Consider the following 9,862-nt stretch of genomic DNA (forward strand, 5'->3'; position numbering starts at 1 on the left):
ACAATTAAAAACTTGCTCTTCAAAAGAAGCTATTAAGAAAATGGGCCAGGCGTGGTGGCTCATGCCTGTAAACCTAGCACTCTGGGAGGCCGAGGTGGGTGGATCGTTGGAGCTCAGTAGTTTGAGACCAGCCTGAGCAAGAGTGAGACCCCGTCTCTACTAAAAATAGAAAGAAATTGGCCAAACAACTAAAAATAGAAAAAATTGGCCGGGCACTGTGGCGCGTGCCTGTAGCCCCAGCTACCTGGGAGGCTGAGGCAGGAGGATCACTTGAGCCCAGGAGTTTGAGGTTGCTGTGAGCTAAGCTGATGCCACGGCACTCTAGCCCAGGCAACAGAGTGAGACTCTGTCTCAAAAAAAAAAAAAAAAGGAAACATAAAAAAGAAAATGAAGAGGTACATCATAATCCAGTAGAAAATATTTGCAAACTATATATCTGACAAAAAACTTGTATGTAGAATATATAAGGAACTTTTATAACTCAACAAAAACAAGAAAACAATCCAATTAAAAATGGGCAAAAGTTTTTAACAGACATTTTACCAAAGAAGATATATAAATGCCGAATAAGCACATAAAAACAAGCTCAATGTCATTAGTCATTAGGGAAATGGAAACTGAAACCACAGTGATTTAGATACAACACCAAAAGCACAAGCAACAAAGAAAAACTAGATAAACTGGACATCACTGGAAATTAAAAACTTTTATGCTTTGAAGGTCTTCAATAGAGAAATTTAAAAAACAACCCACAGAATGGGAGAACATTTTTGCTAATCATATATCTGATTAGAGACTTGTATCTAGAATATATAAGGAACTTTTACAATTCAATAAGAAAAAAGACAACACAATTTAAATATGTGCAAAGGACGTGCATAGACATTTGTCCAAAGAAGATATAATAAGCACATGGAAGGCTGTTCAACATCATTAGCCAGCAGAGAAATGCAAATCAGAACCACCAGATACCACTTAAACCCACTAGGTTGTCCAGAATAAAAACTATAGACACTAACAGGTGTTGACGAGGATGCAGAAAAATTGGAACCCACATATAGTTCTGCCAGGAATGTAAAATGGTGCAGCTGCTTTGGAAAATAGTCTGGCAGCTTCTCAAACATTTAAACCACGTGACCCAGCAATTCCATTCCCAGGTGTATGCCCAAGAGAATTGAAAACATTATGAATTTTGAAAATATGATACTAAGTGGAAGGGCCACATATTGTGTGGTTTCTTTTCTATGAAATGTCCAGAACAGGCCAGCCTATAGAGGCATAAAGCAGATTAGTGGTTGCCTAGGACTAGGGAGTCTGGGGGAGAGGATGGTGGTGGGATTGGAGGGTGAGTATTTCTTTACAGGGTAATGAAAATGGAGTGAAATTGATTGTGGTGAAATTGATTATGGTGAATATTGTAAACATCACTGATTTGTGCACTTTAAAATGGTGAGTTGTTTGGCACATTAACTATATCTCAATAAAACTGATAAAAGGAAAAACACCACGGTGAGATGGGACTACATCCCAACTAGAGTGGCTCAAATTAAGAACAGTGACCATTCTTCTTCCAGTGTCCCTGTCAGGGCTTCCTATGGAGTAGAATGATGAGGTAGTGGTGCTGACGGATATAAAGACTCCCCCAGGAACCCCGTGCTGGGTTGGGGCCCCAGACACAACTGCCCAGGGAAGTCTTACTGGGCTGTCCCCTGGGTGGCCCTCTGCAACCTCCAGCCAAGGGCCAGGCCCAGAGAAGCCACAAATCACTGGGTCCTTGCTGAAGGAATAGACTTGTGAACCAGTGCAAGGGACATGGTGGAGACATGGCTCTCAGTCCCCAAGACTGAACTGGACCCCGGGGCAAAGGTTGCAGACAGGGCAGCGGGCTGTCCCAGCCCAGGACGGGCAGTGCTGTAAAACAGTGAGTGCCAGTTGCCAACATTTTAAGGGCAGGAGATTTCATACAAAGAATCTAGATTTGGGGCTCCTCTTGGACAGGTCCCACCTGGCTGCAATTGTCCCCAGGTGAATGGTGGCTGCCTCCCCTTATACTGACTCCTTCATGCCTTCCCTTCACAGGTGTGACAGGAGCCCCTGATGCTGGGGGCTCTGGAACAATCCGGCACTCAGTCAACTGTTCCTAGATGCTGTGGGAGCGGGGGCCAGGGGCTTCTTAAGGCCCAGGCACAGAACCCGCCCAGTGTCTCCTCTGCCACATTCTGTTGGCAAAGCAAGTCGAGAGGCCAGCCAGGTTCAAAGGGAGAGAAATAGACTCTGCCTTTGATAGGAGGCACAGGGGCTCAGGAAGGGATGACTCATATATCAAGGGCACATCTGTCACCTCCTGCAGCTGTCCCCACCCCTCTACCTAGCTTGAAGCCGGGAAGATGGAGGGATGAGGGATACTCCAGCCTGCCTGGATCCTTGGAGGCGGCGTAGAGCCAGCCTCTCAGGCTAGGCAGGACCAGTCCCCCTGCTGTAATTGTCCCCCATGCCACTGTCAGACGCCCTCTGTTGTTGTTGCTGACATTAGGTGCTGACGTGGCCATGTTCACCTGCCCCCAGGACATTGGGCCATGGCACTCTGCCCCATCCACCTCAAGGAGCAGGAGCCTTGCCGAAACTGACGCGAGTGCTGGGACATCCAATCTCGCTGTAGAACACAGACCCTCGACGTCGTGATGGGGCATAGGCAGAAAGTGGAGGACCCCAAAGGTGGGTAGCAAGACAAGACGAGCAAGGTGAGAGGTGGAGACCCCCAATCCCAGGACAATGACTGTCTGCCAAGCCCCTGCTTGGTACAGCCATCTCTCCATAACCCGGCACAGGGGCCCCTCCCGACAAACAGGGGTGTGGGGTTGTAGGATGCCCTCTGAGGAACTTGAGACTGAAGAGGGGAGTGACTTGCCCAAGGTCATTCAGTACATTAGGAGCAGGATGGGGTCGTGACCCTGAATTCTAGGCCCAGAGTATGTTGCTAACCCCACCCTGCACCACTTCCGGTGGTTTATTGATTATTCCACAAAACCTCACCCTGCAGTGACAATGGCTTTCATACGCTAGCACAGAGGGCAGGCAGAAGAAAGGCGGGCAGGGCCCACCTGACATTGCCCTTCGTCAATGGGCATCCGTGTTCCCTCCTGTCCACTTCTTAAATTTTCTTGCTTGGACACACTGTGTGCTCTCACACTTTTGCAGTTTTGTACGTGCTGCTCCTTCTCCCAGGCACCTGCTCCCCACACTCCCCACACTAGAAAACTCCTCGTTGTCCTTCAAGACCCAGTTCACTGGCACCTCCCCCCAGCAGCCCTCCCTGACTCCCCAGCCCGCTTGGGAGCTCCTTCTGGCTCCTGAGCCTCTTCGTCCCGCTGGTTCTCGAAGGCGGTCCTCACCTGTTTGCTGGGCATCTGGGAAAATAAAAACTAACCCTCAGACATTGCTGGGGTGACAATGGGAACAAGCTCCTCATGGAACAACTGGAGAGTCTGGAACTGGATTTCAAATGCCCACATCCAACTGTCAATTGGAATTGCCAATGCCAATTTTAAGAATTTATTCCAGAGATACACTCACTCACATGCTCAGAGCAACCATGGAAAATCCCTTCTGTGAAACCTCTGCAGCCTTAAATAGGGTTGGGGAGGCTCTCTATGGACTGATGGGGGTGACCCTCAGGACAAAGTGTCAAAAGCCAGGCATAGAAGAGTGAGTATGGGATGTTCCCAGTAGTGTAAAAATCCGAAGGAATGTGCAGAATCGTGTGTTCGAATATGTATAGACTATTTCCAGGATTCACTCCAGATAATGCTGACAGTGGGTGCCTTCTGGGGTATTTTGCCTTTTTACAAAATACCAATGGGCTAGAGGTGGGAAGGAGACTGATTCTACAGCCTTGATAAAGTTCAGAGAGAAGAAAAAATGGAACAAAGACAACTTAATCAATTTAAAAATGAAACAAAATGAAGTCATGATTAATTGAAAATACAAAGTAAGATGGCTGAATAGGTCCGAATAGACCAACAACTACAGTAAATGTTAATGTCTCCAACTCACCTATTAAAAGGCAGAGACTCTCATATAGGTGTTTATGAAGCCTTCTGTGTGTGCTGACCAGAGGTGAAGCATCTGAAGAGCTCCCCAGGGTTGGAGTTCCTGCCTGTCAACTCCTCCCCATTCCACGTGACCTCGCCTGTCCTGACACTCCAAGCCTTTCATCCTCAGGGCTCGCCATTGGGCCCTTGCTGCCTGGGTGGCTGAGGGACGGGTTGGTTATTGCAATCCCTTGTCAATCACCTCCTCTCTGCAAGTCAGGAAGGATGCTCCTTCCTCAGTTGTCTCCCTTGCAGGAGGAGGTAAGTGGCTACACAGTTGCTGCTTTCAGAGACTCTGAGAGCAGCTGCATGCAGCCCTCTGCCGGGATTGCAGCCCCTCCCTGCATCTCCTGGACCCAAGCTCCTGGAGCCCGTGTACTGACAACCCAAAGTAAGTGACTGAGGCAAACATCTCAATCGGTGGAGGTTTATTACGCCAAAGACTGAGGACACGACGGGGGATAACACAAGCCACAGCCACAGATGCAGCTGTGACTATTTTCTCCATAGAGGGATTTGGGAATGTCAGTATTTAAGGGGCAAGGCCCACAGAAAGAAAGAGGAGGAGGGGATGGGCAGGGAGGCAAATGGTTAGTTCTTGTGAGGCTCAGGAAAGCTACATTTTACAAAAGATAAGGGAAATGTTTGAAAAGAAAAAGGGAGAAAAGGAAGAATCATTTACGTCCATGTCCCTCCCAGGTGGAAGAATGATGGATCTTGTCTTGTCTCTGTTCTGCACCTGGAAAGACAAACTTGTAATCAACATTGTTAGTGTGGAATAAACAGACTCTAGCTCTAGGAGCTAGACTCAGCCTGCAGAGCTAAAGTTACAGTTTGCATTGTCTTGTTGATGAAAGTCCAGCAAGAAATTTCCTTATGAATGAACTTTGGAGCAGAGGCCCCAAACTTGTAGAGGCCAGAGGCCTTTTGCCTCTCCCTGGGGATCTGGCTAAAGCACGTTGTTAGGAACCGCTGTTCATTTGGAAGGGGGTGTTGCGTGACTCAGCCTCCAGGCTTGACCTTCCCTGTTGCATAAGGAGTTTGCCGGGGTGGGGAGGGGGGGCGTGGGTGGTCCTGAGATGTTTTTCCTTTCCAGTACACAGGGCATAGTAGCAGGACTGAGCCCTGTTTTAAGTGCCTTTGGCCCATTCTCTGCTGGACCTATATGCAAGACTCTGAACTTCCCTTGAAACGAAGGGAACATGGTCAGAGGAAGGAGGCATCAGAGTCAGATCATTAGCTGGAGCTGTCTGGGCCAACGATCCCTTACTACAAACAAAGAGGGAGAGTGATTTGTTTAAGGACACACAGCATGTTACTGCCAGACCTCCCCAGTGTAACCCCAAATGTCGTTGTAGAAATACTGACTTCATAAACTCTGCAATGAGTGGGTACACTGTAAACACATATTTTGACTTTTTTGACAGTATCTTTAGCTTAAATGTTTTCTTATCAAAATATATTTAGTCTATAATGAAACTTTGTCACTTGCCATAAGTTGAAGGTGACCCATAAAATGAAATGGAATGGAAAAATGCTTTTAGTTAGAAATTGTTTTCATTCTAAACTATGAGTTGAGGCCTGTTCTGTGTTAAAAAGGGAGATTTACAAGTGTCAACAAGGTGTTATCAGCACCTACCTGAGACCTTCTCCTTTGTGTAATCAGAAGGACAGCAAGAGAAATGAAAAAGGACTGTGCTTCTGGGCACATTTCCTCAAATAGTCTCAGGGACTTTGTCTCAGCTGTACGAGGGGCCCCACAGGGCTTGTCCGAACCCCCGCCCCAGTCTCTGCCCATCTGCAAGACGCGACAACGATATCTCCTGCCAAGGGGTGTTGGAAGCCGTGAAATCAGATAAGGTGACGTGTCACTCGCACTGCACAGCGTCCTCCTACGTGGGGTCAGGGTCCTTACTGCCATAATAATGCTGAGGGAGGGGACTTTCACAGCTCGACCCACCCAGGTAGCCAGAGCGGCCTCTGGAATAACTTCCTGTCTGTGCTGGCTCAGGCCCATGCAGGGCGAAGGCTGGCAGAGCTGCTGGCTGGGTGGGACACGCCCCTCCGCTCTCGAGCTCCTGGCTGAGGCCACTGCAGGGTAACTGAGTGTCTCAGTCCATTGCTGCTGCTACAACAGAACACCTACACTGGGTCGTTTATAAAGAATAGAAATGTATGTCTCACAGTTCCGGAAGTTAGGAAGTCCAAGGTCACGGTGCTGGCAGATTCCGTGTCTGGTGAGGGCTGCTCTCTGCTGCCAGGATGGAGCCTTGCGCTGTGTCCTCACCTGGCAAAGGTGGAAAGGACCAACGCTGTGTCCTCGCGTGGCAGAAGAGATGGAAGGGCCTGGAAGCTCTCTGAAGCCTCTTTTATGAAGGCACCAATCCCATCGTGAGGGCAGAGCCTTCGCGTTCTTGCTAATCACCTCCCAAAGGCCCCACCTCTTCATATAATACCATCGCCTTGGGCTTTAAGTTCCGATATATCAATTGTGGAGGGACATAAACAATCAACACAGCGCTGGGCTTGTCGTGGCAGCCTCCCCACCTGCCTGCCGACTCCCTAGCAGGGGCCCCGTCGCCCGCAGAGTGCACTGTGGGTGCCATGCACACAGCCGTGGCTGCAGGAACCCTGCGGGGGACCCTGTGCCACCTGCCCCTTCTGCAGATGGGAAGACTGGGCTGGAGACAGGCTCTTCCCTCACACCCTCAGGCACAGTGCCACAGCCAGGAGCTTGGCAGGGGTCCGAGAACATATCTGAGATGGGGAATGGGGGAGGGAGGGGAGAAAACCACATTGACACGTCAAAATGAATAAATGTTTAATTAAATGCCCACAGACCATAACATGAGTCAACCAGTCAAATGCATCTCAACTCCTCACTTACACAGTTATACATAAATTCTATTTAATGAGGCATGTGGGTGCCTTTTAATGTGTTTCATGTGACATGGTATGGAAATGCCAAACCAGAACTTGGCACAGAAGTCTTAAAATAGCTCTGCCCACAGAAAGGATGGGTTGGCCAAAGAGCCCTCATTCATTCATTCAGTGAGCACTAATGTGTCTGTGAAGCTGGCAGAGCCCAGGTGAAGGGCCCCTGACCCTCCCTCTGGCCCTCACTTGTTGCTGTCCTGTCCTGTACTTGGTCTCTCCCCTATCTCCTCCAGGGCAGGGTCCCTCTTTGCATACATGGGGAAACTGAGGCCCAGAAAGGGCCCAGCAGGCCTGAAGTCACGTAGAGATTGAGCTGGTGGCAGAGCAGGGATTAGCACCCAGATGGCCCCACCATGCCCCTTCTGCAAGCAGCAAGCCAGCATCCCCAGGGACCATCCCTGGCTCCTCATGAATATTCACACGGCTGACCCAGGGCCTCCCCCTTCCAGAAGTCTGCAAGGAAACCCATTATGGATTCATGCGGCACCTATTGCATTTCTAATTAAGAGAACACAGTTATTCTAATTTTAATTCACTCTCTACTACTGCCGTCTCCCTCCCCTTCCCCTTCACTTATTTAAGGGATGTTTTTGCCTCCTAAGAGCATGAAGCAGCCCCTGCTCTCTTGTCTGTTGCAGGGGTCTTTTTAGCATGGGTGTTGCTTATCCTGGGGCCCTTGACAGACACTCCCCCATTAAGCAAAGATCACCCACCCAGGAGGATGTGCACCAGGTAAGAGGCGCGACGGCTCAGCCCCTGTTGACCAAGACCCTTAGAATAAAAAATCCTGCCACCTCCCCAGACCTGCCAGGCCCTGTCCTGTGACTGACTCATCTCCCCTCACCCTCCCCTCCACAACCTAGGGCTGCCGGATAAAACACAGGACGCCCAGTCACACTGGACTTTCAGATAAACAAGTGACCTTTTTAGTGCAAGTATGTCCCCTGCAACTTCTGGCACTTAGCACGGCCTCTGACACCATCTTGTGTCTTCCTTTCCCACGCCCCACTAGAATGCCAGCGGCGTGAGGGGAGCTGGGCCCGCTGTGCAGGGGCGGGCACGTGGCAGCTGTTGGGCACACGCTTGTCTGATGTTGCTTAGTATGTACAAGAGCCCCTGCAAGAGAAGTTTCCACGTGCCCACCTGCAGCCGAGGAAACAGGCTCAGAGAGGCGAGTGACCTACCTGAGGTCTCCCGCTGGCCCTTCCTGCGCTGCACCGCGTTGCCCACACGTGAGCAGTCGCTCTGTCCACCGCGCCTTAGCATGACGGGCTGGGTGGGAGCGGAGCGGGCACAGGAAGGGGTAGTTTCTGGCCAGCAGATGAGGCTGGACTGCAGAGGGGTCTCCGAGAGCACAAGACCAAGGGCAGGAGCCGGGGGTTCCCCACAGGTGGTCCATGTACCACTGCAGAGGCACAATGTCGCTGGATATCTTGTGGACAGTGCTTTTGTAAGGTTAATGGCTACGGGTTTGTTTCAATACGAATTAGAAACAATTTTTGACAAGTCAGAAAACTTGTGATTTTTGTGGATATGATTGCTTAGGACAAAGCCAAGTTCAAAATAAATCAATTTAAAGGGAAAGATTAAGAACACAGAATGTCCATGAACGTAGTAGGTGCCATAGAGATGATGATGATGATCTTGGTAATAACATTAGCAGCATTAACACTAATAACGATGTCAGCTCTTCTTGATCGAATAAGTTCTCTCCACCTGCCGGGCATTCTTCCAAGTCCTTTCCATTAATTAACTCATCAAATCCTCAAATTACCCAGAATGATGGAGCCACTACTATTGCCTCCCTTTCCCAGGTGAGGAAACAGAGGTACAGAGAGGTCAGGCAACTTGCTCGTGGTCACACAGCTTAGGAGGAGCAGAGGCAGGATTGGCACACAGGCTTCTGGCTCCTGTAGATAGAAAACAGTGGCCTGGTCCAGCGCCTCCCTTTACTCAACTTAATGTTCACGACAGACCTGCCAAAGGCCCACTCTGGCCACACGGAGAGTGTGGACACTCTCCTGACCTCAGCCTTGCCCTCCCTGCCACGACTGCCACCCAGCACACACACAGCAGGCCCTCTGCCGGCTCGTCTTTGTGCATGCTCTTCCCTCTTCTGGGAACTCTGCCCTCTTTCCCTCTTACTACTCCTTTGAGATGCCTTAGCCTGCCTTGATCCAGGATGCCTCTTCCAGGGAGTCCTTCCTGATCATCCCCTCCTCTCCACCAGAGGGAGGCCTTGTCTGAGCATCCCCAGAACTGTCCCCACACTGGCCCTGGTGTGCACCTGGGCTGTCTCCACACTGGACAGCGAGCTCTGGGAGGGTAGGGATGGGTTGGAGGCCTCCGGGATCTCAGACCCAGTGAGGTAAGTGCAGGATTGCAAGGACCACCAGCGGGGAACCTCAGCTGCTTTCATCCCTTCTGTCCTCAGAACAGCTTTGGTCTCTGTCCCAGGCTGTCCCTGGCCAACCTGAGTTGACACCTCTGATGTGGACTGGAGCAGAGACAGGCACGGAGTTGGGGTAGCTGCTTCTGGAAGGGGCTCGCAGGGAATAAATCCAGGTTGGGATTTTGGCTCAACGACTCTCAAGACCCACCCGGAGAAAAGTCCATGCCCGCCGCTAGGAGGCCGTGCTAGGGAAGGCATCAGCAAGCCCAGGGTTGTCTGCACCGGGATGTTCATTTCAATGTTGCTTATGACACCAACACGCTGGGCACAAGCCACGTGCCTGTTCCCTGGGGATGGGTAAGTCCCTGTGCTGCCTGTGAGCGCCAGCGGCCTCTGTGCCACGTGCCCTTGCTCTCTGCCTGCAATGCTCTCCCTGCCCTGC

This window comes from Propithecus coquereli, unplaced genomic scaffold (assembly GCF_000956105.1).
Source record: "Propithecus coquereli isolate 6110/MARCELLA unplaced genomic scaffold, Pcoq_1.0 Scaffold461, whole genome shotgun sequence".
NCBI lineage: Eukaryota > Metazoa > Chordata > Mammalia > Primates > Indriidae > Propithecus > Propithecus coquereli.